This window comes from Acomys minous (genome assembly GCF_964271855.1).
Source record: "Acomys minous genome assembly, chromosome: 16".
Taxonomy (NCBI): Eukaryota; Metazoa; Chordata; class Mammalia; order Rodentia; family Muridae; genus Acomys; species Acomys minous.
In genome coordinates, this window is record NC_140498.1 from 59,407,692 (window position 1) to 59,422,336 (window position 14,645).

General features: G+C 42.7%; 1 long non-coding RNA gene across 1 annotated transcript; it reads left to right on the forward strand.

Annotated features, from left to right (window-relative positions):
* The first annotated feature begins 1,001 nt into the window (after positions 1-1,001).
* Positions 1,002-8,104, forward strand: LOC311586036. Its single transcript, XR_014775442.1, has 3 exons — positions 1,002-1,132; positions 7,721-7,847; positions 8,051-8,104. It is a non-coding gene; the product is annotated as an uncharacterized lncRNA (long non-coding RNA).
* Positions 8,105-14,645: the final 6,541 nt, after the last annotated feature.

Genomic DNA, 14,645 nt, shown 5'->3' on the forward strand with positions numbered 1-14,645 from the left:
GCCCAAACCGAAAAGCCAATTCACACCTCACACTTGGAATCAAAACAGAAACATGTTTACATCCACTACAGCCCATCAGCTAAAAACATTAAAAATAAGAAGTCTGGCCAGCAAGCTGATTCAGAAAAGCAAGCAAACAAACAAACAAACAAAATACTTTTTCTACTGTAAAGGGGGGCAGCAAGAGAAGGAAACCTGCCAACCCTAAGAAAGTGGACACATACAAAAGGAAATGGAGAGGCTCTAGTCACACAAAGTCCTCTCTGGTAAAGTACTATCTCCAGAAAGACTCCAGCTGCAAATGGTTCCATAAGCAACCCCAAAGAAAGGTAAAACCAGAAACAAGTGTTCAAATTTGAACAAATTGTTCAAAGCATCATTTACTTTACTATTACAGCCATTTTTCGTTTTTGCTTTGTTTTTTTTTACCTTCCGAATGAGGAAGATATTAACTGTTTTCTCCAAGGCTTGTCTCATACCTACCAGGTGAAAATGGCTGCGGTTTACCTGAAGCCAGCAGGAAGCCACAAAAACACAACAAAACAAAACTCTTTTGTTTCCTAAAATCTTTCTTTAATTGTTACTATTCTGGGCACCCTTCCAACGTGTGGGACAGGTTAATAACTCCACTGCAAGTTAGTAATGGGCTTTGCAAGCAAGCTAGGCAGGAGGTAGAGGGGGAAATTCCTAGTGAGTGTTGTGAGGGGAGCTCAGAGAAGCTCAGATATCCTGAGGCTATGAACACAGGGTCACTGCATCAAAGGGGAGGAGCAAGCGGGTGAGTGGCCGGAGTGGGATTGGCCTGTCCTCCCTCAGGATGTGTGGGGAAAGAGACTGGTAAACTCTAGGTGGACAGTCACGAGGGCTATTGAAATGCAAATCTGTACATAACCGGAAAAGGTCGGACCTGGAGCCTCTGCGCTCTAATCCTAAGGGAGGAGTTCATGTCGCTCAAAACGCACTGACCAATCAGGGCCTCTAGGCGAACTTGCCGGTTGGAGGAGGCGTGTTCTTCCGGGTGCGGTGAGGCAGGCTGAGCTCTATAACTAAGCACGCTTCAGTGAGATGTGGACTGAGCTCTTCTGCTGGGTTCTGTGATCTGAGCTCTGGGAAGCCCAGAAGCTGCGACATGGTGAGTGCAGCATCACTGCCCACAGAGGGGAGGAGAAAGAGCTCGAGCGGCGGGAGCTGGTGTGGTGGTTCTTTCCCGGGGCTGAGTGGGAACCGGTGTCCGGATGGAAGGTCTCTTTTTGAAAGACCCCTGAAGGGAGACCCTCACTCAAGCCTCGGGATGGCGTGCACCCAAAGACACATAAACGACCGTCTTGCTGTAAACACATGAGACAGTTTATTGGCGGAGCTCTGGGTCCACACGTATCTCACGCAGGAGACAGAGGGGTCGACCCAGAAGCCCATGGGTTAGGGGTTTATATGGGCAAGGGTCGGGGGGAGTGGGAAGTTTTGGCGCGGCCACACACGATTGGTTGTTTCAAACATTTGAACTTATAGCCAATCAATAATCATAGGAAAAATTGGTTTCTAAATGATCCTAACAGTTACCCTTTTCTTTTGTTTTTTTTTGTTGTTTATTTGTTTTTTTCCGAGACAAGGTCTCTCTGTGTTAGCCTTGGCTGTCCTGGAGTCACTTGGTAGACCAGGCTGCCCTCGAACTCACAGAGATCCGCCCGTCTCTGCCTCCCGAGTGCTGGGATTACAGGTGTGCGCCACCACGGCCGGCCCCTTTTCTTTATCGTAAGAGAATAAGGTAATATTAGTAGTCAGAATTATCTTCTCCAATGTTAAAACATTTGTTTGCTTTAAGTGAGTCTCTCTAAAGGAAATAGCACTCCACCCCCAATCCCTTTTCTATTATTGGCAAATGAGAGAACCAGAGTGCACAGAGTGAGTGCTGGTAAGTAATTTATTTGATTTTGATTTTGACTACAATTCTATAGTTCTTGTTTAAAGGACATCTTTGTATTTCCTTTTATCAGTGGTACCATCAATGTTGTGTGATTTTATTAATTATAATATATTTATCTTTTTGTTTATCTCAAAAATGATAGACCCCCTATTTTTGTCGTCTGAAAATATACTATATTATGTTATGAGTTCCTTGAGTTTCTGTTGCCTTGAGGACTTTCTGTGGAGAAACAGTTTAAGTTTCCCTCCTTATCCTAACGGCTTGCCTCCCCTCGTTTCTTGGCTAGTGCGTGTTTTCCAGTTGTTGCAATCATCAAAGTTTGAGTTTTTTCTACTTAAGTGGTTGATATGTTTAACACATTGGTTTGGGGTTTAAAAAATGTCTTCATATATTATTGTCTGTATCATAATTGGGTTGTTTCAGAGTCTACAGTCATCTGAGGGCGCTTCAGTTGGCTGGTTGCTGTCTCTTTGGGGGGGATGAGGATGGTTGATGTGGGAAGGCTCTTCTCCTATCTTGAAGCCAGTGAACCTGGACTGGAAAAGAGGACCAGCCAAGCGTGAGACAGTGACCAAGCAAGCGAGACCGGACACAATGTTTGTCCATGCCTTTATGCCTTCATTTTCTATCTTGAGTTTCAGGCTTAAGCTCCCAACATGATGGACTGTGATGACACAGCCAACCAAAAAACCCATTAATTACCTAAGATACTTTTGGTTAGAGGATTTAATCACGGCAGCAGAGAAGTAAATTACTGTAACAACCAATAGGATGCAAAAGGTGATTTTGCTGCTGGACAGAACCAGGGAATGTTTTGTTTGGAGTAGTATGGAAAATATCAGGACTTTGGATGGCAAAATATTTACAAACCTGAGAACAGCTTAATTGGCTCTTCTTAAAGACCCTGGAGGGTAGGAGCCTTGAGAGCAATGCAAACAGAGGAAATCGAGGCAATAGGATTTCAGTGGAAAATAACCTCTATGGGAAATGACAAATACAAGTCATTTCTGTGACATTTTGGCCTCTATCCTTCTTATTTTCCTCAAGCCCTGAAAAAGTGTGTTACGCAGAATTAAAAACTAGTGAGCTGATTTCTTACATGGAAACTGAGTCTTTGGGTGGTGATTCCTAGTGAGTCATTCAGGACTACAGTGAAACTAAGCAACAAGCAGGGCAGAAATAAATGCAAAGTCTGGGTTGCAAAGCAAAACAGCAAACAGAACTATGCAATTTCAAATGGCAGTCAAGTGCTGCAAAGAGAGAAGTATCACCAGGAAGATTATCACCATTAAGAAGAAGGCTCTGGAAAAAAAAAAAGAAGAAGAAGAAGGCCCTGGCTTTGGATTAGAGGCCCTAAGAGGGGGCCCTAAGGCTAACACTCCCTCCTGCAAAGCTTTGACTTCATGGAAGGAGTGTGCAATGTGATTGCTAGTGCCAGGAAGGAACTTCATGTAAAACCTGCTGGGACCGTGCTACAAGTGCGGCATGGTCCTTCCCTATTTAGAAGCCAAACTTGACAGGATCACCTATATTGTGTTCTGGAAAATGGAAAGATGCAATATTGGCGGTCATGGATTCTTCCTCTGTGGTTTCAGCTCAGCACTGCTCCAGCCATCTGTGTTGGGCAGAGTCAGAGCCCCAGTGAGGAGACTGAGTGTTCATTGCACCGAAGCTTGAGGGTGAAGCCACAGTTGCACTGTGAGACCACAAGATATTGAGATACCTAAACTAGGAGACACCTGCCATGGAGAGACGCATTTAGGGAGCAGAAATAACCAAACTGAGAGATGTCTGAGAAGTTGCAGGGGTAGGGCCATAAGCCCTTTGAAATTGTAGCCCCGTGTGTCTGAGACCGAGCTAGAGGATTTGGTGTTTCCCCCGCTTGTTTCCTTGCCTTGGTCCAGTCTTCCCTCACTATGTCCCCATCACTCTATTAGAATGGAAAGGGTTATTCTGGGTCATTGTATGTTGGAAAGATATAACTTGTTTTCTGATTTATCAAGATGTGGCGAACAGATTATCTTGAGTGTCAGGAGAGACTTTGGACATTTGAACAGGGTTGGGGCTGTTGCACACTCTTAGGGTCACTGAAGTTAAATGCATTTTCATCATGAGATGACCATGAGCCTATTGTGAATGTAGTTGGTTCACTCGCAAAGCTCCCAGAGAGGATGATGTCTTTGAACACTTGTCTCTCTTTGTGGCTTTCTTTGGGTAGCTTTTGTAGGAAGAGCCTTTCTAAATTTCTTTTTTTTTTCAATTGGGCATGGAATCTGAGGAACAGTCAGCTTCGTTCTCATGCTGTTATGCCTTCACCATTATAGACTCTAACCCTGAACCACAAAAGATACAATAGAAGCAATTGCTATCCAGTGCTAAGCTATTTTTCTAGCCTGATGTTTTCATATTTGCTGGGAACTGTTAGGCTTGGGCCCCCTGGGGCCACGCCCTGGCCTGTATGCAATTGTTATTCTGTCCTGGCAGCTTCCTGTTGTGAACATTGTGCCTCGTTGAGCTGACCACAGTTCCTGTTTTGCACCCTGGTTACCTTGGTTACATGGTTCGTCTTGTCCTGGGGACTTTCTACCTACATCCTCTTGTATTTTTCCACCTGCCTCTGTACTGCATAAAAGGCCTTGGCCCCTCCTCATTTAAACGACATTCTCTTAGAACGCATGACCTGCTGTCTTGAGTGTTCTTTAACCTGCAGTTCCTCACTCGATATGATGGGGTAATTGCAGCAATATTTTTAATTTTGTTGATTTTGTTTTTTGTTTTTGAAGACAAAGTTCCTCTGTGTAGCCCTGGTTGTCCTCAGAGTAGGTGTGCAAGCCAAGAAGTGCCTGGAAGTTCGAGATCACCTGACTCTGGTTCCAGAGTGCTGGGGTTAGATGTGAGCCAACATGACTGGCTTTGTATTTTTATATTACGGGCTGATGCGCCTGGAACGTAGGTTTTTGTACATGTCAAGCCTTTGCTGCTGTCCTGAGCTTCACTCACATCTTGAATTTTGAAATTTATCAGAGATTACATTCTATTTCTCAGGATGGCATGCATTCATGACATTAACCCTGCCTGAGTCCACTGAGTGATTAGATTGCCAGTGTGTAACCTGTTATATTTATTTTGAATTTTTTGAATGAATATGAGTTTCTTTTTTTTTTTCTGAGACAGGGTCTCTCTGTGTAGCCTTGGCTGTCCTAGACTCACTTTATAGACCAGGCTGGCCTCGAACTCACAGCGATCCACCTGCCTCTGCCTCCCAAGTGCTGGGATTAAAGGCATGTGCTACCACGCCCAGCTTAAATATGAGTGTTTGCCTGTAACGCATGAAGATGCCCCTCATGAGCGCCTGGTCTTCACAGTAGTCAGAAGATGGCCTCAGAACTCTTGATCTTGGAATAATGGATAGTTGCGAGTCCCTACGTAAGACCTGGCAATTGAGCCCAGTTACTTTCAAGAGCAGCAGGAGCTCTTCCTTGCTGAACCATTTCTCCTGCCCTACGTTGTCATGTGTCCATTTGTGTCTGTTTAAATATGCATTCCCTTTCAGTAGATCTTATTAATGTAGCAGTTTTTCTTTTTTAAATTAAACATTTTTTATTTTTTTACATCTGCAGTTATATTACACATATAAACAATAAACTATGCATAACAAGAAGAGCCATGACATAATCAGGAATTATAGAAATGTTACATTCGTAGTGTTTTGGCTATTTGTATTTGACAGCCTGGAAGAAAACATCTTTCTTATCTTGGTTCATCTAAAATAATGAATGTAGGCCGGGCTGGTGGCGCACGCCTTTAATCCCAGCACTCGGGAGGCAGAGGCAGGCGGATCGCTGTGAGTTCGAGGCCAGCCTGGTCTACAAAGTGAGTCCAGGACAGACAAGGCTACACAGAGATACCCTGTCTGGAAAAACCAAAAAATAAAAAATAAAATAAAATAATGAATGTAAGTCAATCTCCATCACATCTTGTCATTCTCAACTTAAAATATCTATCTAGACATCTTAAACCTTAGACAACTAAACTTCATTGTAAAACTAAGCTACCTGGTCTTCAACCCCATCAGAGACTTTAGAAGGAATAACCCTTGATTGCCTGAGTATGCCAGGAGTATAGGTTAGTAGCTTTCCAAATGAGAAGATGAGAGAGACAGTTTGCTTCCTAAACAGTCACCCAAAACTCTCTATAACATTGGAGCGTCTTCTTCAGCCTTCTAGTCCAGTATATCTGACAGGCATATTTGTGAAAAGGAACTATTGAGGACTTGCTTACTCTGTCTTGGCAGAGTTTGGCTGTCGACTCTGCCTGCATCCAAGCTTACCTTTTTTTAAGGCAGAATTCTGTCTGTGTTAGAAAGGAGAATGTTTTCCCCAGTGGCTCGTTTGCCACATTTGAAGCCATCTCCATAAGGAGGTTTGCTGATGGTCATCATTTTCTTTGAGGCAGGCTGGATGTTGTTAGGAGTTAACCTGTTTTATTCTCATTGTCAAAGAATCTTTAAAGTAAACTTTTTTTTTTTTTGGTTTTTCAAGACAGGGTCTCTCTGTATAGCCTTGGCTGTCCTGGACTCGCTTTGTAGACCAGGCTGGCCTCGAACTCACAGGCATCTGCCTGCCTCTGCCTCCCGAGTGCTAGGATTAAAGGCGTGCGCCACCTTGCCCGGCTAAGTAAAACATTTTTTTTTTGAGACAAGCTTTCTCTGTGTAGCCTTGGCTGTCCTAAACTCACTCTGTAGACCAGGCTGGCCTCGAACGCACAGTGATCCTCCAGCCTCTGCCTCCCAAATGCGGGGATTAAAGGCGTGTGCTTCCACAGCTGGCAATAAAAACATTTTTAAATGTTATATTCTGTGTCTCTGAGGTTTTTGAAGACCTTATCTAAATATTTTACCTTATCTTCCTATAGAATCATATCTATCTGTTGCACCTAAGATGTATATTCTTGTGATAAAAGTAAACTAGTAATCGATATAACCATGATTTGATCAACTATCAATTAACTTGTGTAGCTCTTCCCTCACTCATCCCCTTCCCTCCCTTGGTCCTCAGAGGGGGGAGCCCTGCTCCCCTAACATCTGAACTCAGCCTATCAAGTCTCATCTGTACTGCCTGTAACCTCTTCCTCGTTGATCGATTTGCTCTGGAGAGTCAGGGTCTTAATATGTACCTCTGACTGTCCTGGACCTGGTTCCATAGTCCACGATTGCATCAGACTGAACGACATACACCTGCCTCTGCCTCTTAAGTGCTGGGATTAAAGGCATGAGCCAATGCACGCAGCTTGTCCGTAACTTTTTGTAGATAGTAATTGTTGATACATTTTCTCTGATGTTTGCTCAGTACTGTCTATCTGCTTGTCTTTTTTTCTTTATGGCTATTAATTGGCATTTCTCTTGCAAGGCTATATCCTATTCAAAGGCTGAAGAAATGACATCGAATCCGGGTGTGGTGGCGCACGCCTTTAATCCCAGCACTCGGGAGGCAGAGGCAGGTGGATCGCTGTGAGTTCGAGGCCAGCCTGGTCTAAAAGTGAGTCCAGGACAGCCAAGGCTACACAGAGAAACCCTGTCTCAAAAAACAAAACAAAACAAATGACATCGGTGAACCTCATTATTCAGTTTCCTTCTGAAATGATTGGTGATTACTTTATAACTTCAAGGAACTTTATAATTTCAAGGATTAAGTGTGGGAAGCACCAGAATTATATGATTATATTATTGATGAAGTATATATGTACAGTATTGTTAGTTATCTGCTGTCTGTTGAACACATGTGTGGGACATTTTAGAGTGCCGTGAACTATGAAGATGTGTGTGTGAACTTCACTCGGGAAGAGTGGGCTTTGCTGGATCCTTCCCAGAAGAGTCTCTACATAGAGGTGATGCTGGAGACCTACCGGAACCTCACTGCTGTAGGTAAGACTGAATTTTCCTTTAGGGTTTAAAATAAGGGAGAAAACTGCTTCTTGGTTCTTGATGCTCTTCTGTAGTTTCAGTTGAGAACGAGGAAGAGTGAGGAGAGTAAATGAGGCCTGGTTCTGAGGTTCACTGAAGAAAGGAGCTGAAATGTTGCCTCATTTCCAATCACACATCATGTATTTTCTGGTATTATATTTTAGGCTACAATTGGGAAGACCATAATATTGAAGAACATTGTCAAAGTCCTAGGAGACGTGGAAGGTAATTTTCATGTGCGAGCTGATACAAATATGCCTCTGAGGAAATTTTAATGTGTCCTGGAAGTTTTCAAGAAAAGCAGCAGTGCAAAAAAAGCCACTACTTTAAGTGTATTTACGATTACTAAATTCTCACAAAACTGTGTACCTTGATGTCAAGTATCTGATTTGTGTTTGAAAGGCGTTCCTCTAAGAAAGAAGACAAGGAAACAATGCCTTAACAGATACACTCTTTCAGTCATAGCTCCATTAGAGCTGTGCTGTAGAACTGCCAGTCTGTTTAGCCTCATACTACTCCAAAGCCTTCTAATAAGCAAACAGTCTATAGTAAAGCGTGTTACTAATATCTTTGTAGTAATGTTGCTGAGTTTAGTGAGAGGGCCAGTTGATGAGAGTCAAGAAAGTTGTTGTGGAGGAACCTTAATCGCTATCTCACATTTTTATAAGGAACAAAGAGCCCAAATGTCAACACAATGTGGAAATCTCTCATTTGTTATTCTTCCTGTAATGGGTATAGCATACATCACAATTGATACATGCCATCTGAGTCTAGGGATATTGGAAGAAGCAACATACCTCTTTGTTCCCAGAATAATTAGAATATATGTAGCAGCCCCACTTTGTGTAGACTTTCTTACTGGGATACAAGTTTACAATTAATTGGTTTTCCAACTTCATTGGGACTACATCCACAAACTCACACTGCAGAAAATCCCTATGAGTACTAGGAATGTGGAAATCCTTCTGTTTTTCCTGGTTTTCTTTGCAAATGTAATATCACTCACACTTTAGGAATATTTATGAATGCAATCAGTGTAGTAAAGCTCTGAGCTCCTTCAATTCTCTTTAAATAGCTGTAAAAACTCATATAGAAAAATGATGTAGTCAATGCTCTTACCATCACAGGCATCTTCAAGGATGCAAAACAATCCAAAACAAAGGTGAACACCATGGATGTAAACAAAGTGATGAAATCTTAAGATCTGATTCCTCTTTACATCTAGACTAATTTGTAAAATTAATTCATACAGATAAAAATGTTCCTCAGTGGAATGAATGTGGTAAACCTTTCACACGTGCCAATTATCTTTGCAGGTGCGAAAAAAGTCATAATGAAGAGAAACCTTATGAAGTTATTCAATATGGTGAAGCCTTTGCACATCACAGTAGTCTCCAAATATATAAAAGAACACATAGTGGAGAGAAACCCTATAAATGTCCTCAATGTGATAAAGCCTTTTCACAACACAGTCGTCTCCGAAGACATAAAAGAATACATACTGGAGAGAAACCCCACAAATGTAATCACTGTGGTAAAGCCTTTGCACATCCCAGTCGTCTTCAAAGTCATGACAGAATTCATACTAGAGAGAAACCTTACAAATGTACTCATTGCGATAAAGGATTTTCGGAACCGTCTAGTCTTCAAAGACATGAAAGAACACACACTGGAGAGAAACCCTATGAATGTAACCAATGTGGTAAAGCCTTTGTATGTCACAGTGGTCTCCAGGTACATAAAAGGACACATACTGGAGAGAAACCCTATGAATGTAACCAGTGTGGTAAAGCCTTTGCACAACACAGTCATCTCCAAAGACATAAAAGAACACATACTGGAGAGAAACCCTATGAATGTAAGCAATGTGGGAAAGCCTTTGCACGTGACAGTCATCTTCAAAGGCATGAAAGAATTCACACTGGAGAGAAACCCTATGAAGGTATTCAACATGGTGAAGCCTTTGCCTGTCACAGTCATCTCCAGATACGTAAAAGAGCACTTACTGAAGACAAACCCCATGAATGTAAGCACTGTGGTAAAGCCTTTGCATATAATGGTCTTCTTCAAATACATAAAAGAACACATACTGGGGAGAAGCCCTATGGATGTAATCAGTGTGGTAAAGCCTTTTCACAACTCAGTCATCTACAAGTACATAAAAGAGTACATACTGGGGAGAAGCCCTATGGATGTAATCAGTGTTGTAAAGCCTTTTCACAACTTGGTACTCTACAAGTACATAAAAGAGTACATACTGGAGAGACGCCCTATGAGTGTAACGACTGTGGTAAAGCCTTTGCTTATAAGTCTCTTCTTCAAATACATGAAAGAACACACACTGGAGAGAAACCCTACAGTTGTCATCACTGTGGTAAAGCCTTTGTACATCACAGTGATCTTCAAAGGCATGCCAAAATTCACACTGGAGAGAAACCTTAAAAATGTAATCAATGCAGTAAAGCATGTTTAGAACACTATAGTCTCCAAAGACATGAAAGAACACACCCTGGAGAGAAACCCTACGGATGTAAGCAATGTGGGAAAGGCTTTCCAGAGTATAGTCATCTTTAAAGACATGAAAGAATTCACACTGGAGGGCAACCCTATTAAGGTATTCATTTGCGTGTCACAGTCACCTCCAAATACATAAAATGAAGAGAAACCCCATTGACAGAGAGATAAACCTGTGTTTTGTTACGATCCTGAGAGTGGGATAAAGGACAGACTTGTGAGAGAACAGGCGATGTTAATCCACTAGAAGATGAACCCCCTCCTGCAGGAGCTTGATTGTGGCCAGCTGAAAAACCACGTGGACAGACTCTGGGAGGAGCTACATATATGAGCCCAAAACAGGCGAACACAACACAACACAATGACTTTGCATTCTGTACCTGTACTGTGTGTGCTTGCTTGCGCACTGACTTCCTTGAATCTATTCCGTGGGAAGTGTAACCATGACCCCCCCGCCCCCGCCTCAAAATGTATGTATAAAAATTTATACTGCTTTTCAAAAAAAAAAAAAAAATACACCCAGGTGAAAAGTCAATCCTAGGTTGCTCTGTTTGTCACTTGGAATGGATTCCATCCATTGAATCCAAAACCCAACCATCTAGCAGGGACCTCATCGCTTAAAATGATAGGAGACAGAGGCGTGAGGGAGCATCTTCATCCTCTGCATTACAAGGACACCTGTGGGAAGTGGAGAGTCAGTACTCCTCGTGGGTACCCAAGTTTGGTTCCTCCTACCCACATCAGGTGGCTCAGAACTACTTACATTTCTAGGTACAGGGCATCTGATGCATTTTTCTGGCCTCCTAGGTCACCAGATATGCAAATGGAGGACAGAAACTCACATGTGTGATTCCATACTGTAAAAAAGGTTTTCTTCACATATATGCGTGCTATTTTTAAGTTAAATTTATTTAACTGAGGTGCATAAGCTTTGCCACTGTACACCAAGTGCATGTCAGTTATCGGTGGAAGCCAGAAGACAGTGTCCGATCCCCTGTGGTCGGAGTTAGACTGTTGTGAGCTGTCCTTTGGGTGCTGGGACTCAAAGCTAGTTCATCTTTACTTCAGCCCTGACAGTATCAGAAACTAACTTAGACTTGGTGCTGAAAGAAGTTTTCCAGCCCACAATATTAGGAAAGAGTACCAAAAAAAAAAAAAAAAGATCAGGAGAGCTGCATGTGGTGGCTCACACCTTTAATCCCAGCTCTAGGGAGTCAGAGGCAAGTGCATGTCTGTGAGTTCGAGGCAGGCCTAGTCTACTAAGTGAGTCTATGACAGCCAAGGCTACCCAGAGTAACCTTGTCCCAAGAAATCAAAAAATAAAAAATAAAAATGAATAAAAAAAAATTAAGAATGATCAGGAGAAAAACTGACAATACACATATTTCAAAAGTGGTTGCCCACTTGGCCACATCCAGAAGACTGAGTTTACTTCACATGTGGTCAATAGGCACCAAGAGAGCCCTCAAGGACACATGTCAGGAGTACCCCTGCTTGAGGTTTTGCCTACTGTAAGGAGAGAAAAGGAACTTGCAGGCATGAAGACTGACTGGTCTGAATGGGTTTATAGTCTGAGCCGCTGACGCCTTGCAGAGTATCCTGCACTCTAGGCAGGCATGTCACAGCTGCATAACTCAGTTCTTTTAGTTGCCTTAGTAAGGATGAGTGGCCGAGCCTGGCTTCTTAGAGCAACCAGGACACAGGCTGTGCTCCTAATTCCAGTACCAGAAGAAGGCTCCTATCAAATGGAGCCCTCTTGCCTTAAACTCCATGTCTTCCAATGATGAGCAATATTGGTTTTTTAATCGTTGAGTCTGTTCTAACTCATCAAAGGTCAAGGGCCGAGTTCTGTCCGTATTCTAGAGATGGTGAAACCCAGGCTCACAGAGATAAGTGGGTCTGCAATACAGTTAAGTTTAAACGCCCATCTTACTCATCCCAGCATTGTAATCAGTCACTAAACGAAGCTGAGGCCCCCTAAGCCAGGCGTGGTAGCACAGGCGTGTAGGCACGGTGCTTAGAGAGTAGAGGCAGCAATTTCAGGATTTCAGAGTCACCCAGGGTGAGAGTGGCCAGTGGTGTGGTAGAAGTCCCACAGAAGCAAGGGGGGCAGTGATTGGTTCAGGCCGGTGGCCATCATCTTCCCTGCAGCTCCAGGACTCCAGGGCCATAGCACCAGTAAGTGTTAGCTGAGATGTTTACCACACATGTTTTCTAATGCTTCTTGTCCAAAGCAGCCTAGGTCACTTCAGGGTCAGCCTCCTGCTGGTCATGAAAGAGGGATAATTAGCCTCAGGCAAGGATGAGCTCCCTAATTACATCTAATGCAAAGCGTTCATCCCCAGAACTAGACACACAACCAGTAGATATCAAATCAGCAAGTTTTATTCATATATTTATACATCTTACAAATACATAAAAAGAAGAGATTGAAAGTAAAGAATTTGGGGGAAGAAATGGAGAAAAGAGAAGGAAAGGGGCAAGTGATGTAATATGTTTTTAATTAAAATGTGTGCAAATAAATATTAAATCAAAAGGTGGCTAGAAGGATAGCATAGCAGTTAAGAGCCCTGGGTAGTGTTACAGAAGACACAGGTTCCATTTCAGAGAGCACCTGCTAGCTAATCCCTTCCCGGAGCTCCAGTCACAAGGGAAATGATAGTCCCTCCTGGCCTGTGAAGGTACCGTATACAGACACATGCTTGCAAAATGCCCAGATACATCAAAGAAAAATGAAGCTTAAAAAAATGGAATCCTCTAGCAGGTTACCACGAAGAGACTTGATACCCTATGAGCATATACAGAGGGGAGGAAATCCCCCTCAGGAACAGTCATAGGGGAGGGGAATAAGGGGAAAATGGGAGCGAGGGAAGAATGGGAGGATACAAGGGATGGGATAACCATTGAGATGTAACAAGAATAAATTTTTAAAAAATTAAAAAAACAAAGGGAAAAAATGGAATCCTCTATAGTGATGCCATAGCCCAGAGACAGACAGCCGCCAGGGCTATTTAAAATGAACCTCTTGGGGCTGGAGAGATGGCTTAGTGGTTAAGAGCACAGTCTGCTCTTCCAGAGGGCCTGAGTTCAATTCCCAACAACCACATGGTGGCTCACAGCCATCTCTAATGAGATCTGATGCCCTCTTCTGGTGAGCAGGTGTACATGCAGACAGAGCACTATATATGTAATAAACAAACAAAGAAAGAAAGAAATCTCCTTTTGAAAAAAATGAGCCTCTTATGGTCCTGCATGGGAGCAGCTGTAACCTTCCTGTGAGCCAGTCTTCTCAGAGGAAAACCAGCCATTTTCTAGCTCCTCATCAAAGAATTGCAGCCACAGCGCTGATGGGTGACTTTTCCTTAATGCTTTATTGGCTTGCGTCTTCTGACCTTTGTATGTGAGAATTGTGGCATTAATGAATGTTTTCCATTTATCTTCTAGACCATAGTATATATTCTGGAAATTAGGTTTGCTCTATAAATATCCATCTGCCTTAGGGGCTGGACTTGCAGTCTTCCGTCCCTATTTAAGTTATTCAACGTATAACCTGGGAGCTCAACCTAAAATAAACTTGAGGGTAGGTGGAATGCAAAGTCTGTTTTAGCCCGAATCCTCTGATTGTTAGCCAGAGCTGAATAGATGCTATCATTAAGGAGATTTTCCTTTTCTTTTTTTTTTTTTTTTTTTGGTTTTTCGAGACAGGGTTTCTCTGTGTAGCATTAGCTGTCCTGGACTCACTTTGTAGACCAGGCTGGCCTCGAACTCACAGCGATCCTCCTGCCTCTGCCTCCCGTGCGCCACCACTGCGGGCTATTTTTTTTTTTGGGAGATTTTTCTTTATTAACCTCTTAGGTATGTGGGAGTGATTTTTCCCCGGAAAGAGAGATTCATTCTAGAACAGCTTCATCTCCGGCATTTTAGAAAAACAAATGTTTCTGAAACAAGCTTTCCTATGTTGAATCAGTAGGCCTTGATCCCAATCTGTTTCTACCGAGCTCAGTGATCTTACTGTGATCTTGATTAAACTAACTACATTCGTATAGGGCTGTACCACCACTCAGCTTTAAAATTATTCGTTGAGTCATATGGTCCAACCATTAGCTGCAGTAACAGGAGAAAGGATTTGTGTGTGGAGCACGGCTTCTGCCTTCACACCAGAATAGAAGCACTAGCTTTTTTTAAAAAATATTTATTTATTTTATTTATTGCATATGAGTGCTTTATCTGAAGAAGAGGGCATCA